Source organism: Tupaia chinensis, unplaced genomic scaffold (genome assembly GCF_000334495.1).
Source record: "Tupaia chinensis unplaced genomic scaffold, TupChi_1.0 Scaffold149184_1, whole genome shotgun sequence".
Lineage (NCBI taxonomy): Eukaryota > Metazoa > Chordata > Mammalia > Scandentia > Tupaiidae > Tupaia > Tupaia belangeri.
In genome coordinates, this window is record NW_006209032.1 from 1,531,417 (window position 1) to 1,531,675 (window position 259).

Consider the following 259-nt stretch of genomic DNA (forward strand, 5'->3'; position numbering starts at 1 on the left):
CCCTTCGCCCTCCCCTCTGGCGGGCAGACTGGCCGGCAGGTCCGGGCTTGCCCTTGGGTGCCCTGAGGCTGCTTTGCACTGGGAACCTTTCCTGGCCTGTGCCTGGCCAAGCGGCCCACACTCTCCAGCACCCGGGTGCCCCCTGCCCCTGCAAGACGTCGTCTTCCGGGCCCGGCTGTCAGTCCCTCGCCCTGGTGGACTGTGGCAGCTGAGGACAAGGAAAGCAGGGAGATGGCCAGGCTGGCACTGGGGCGGGAGC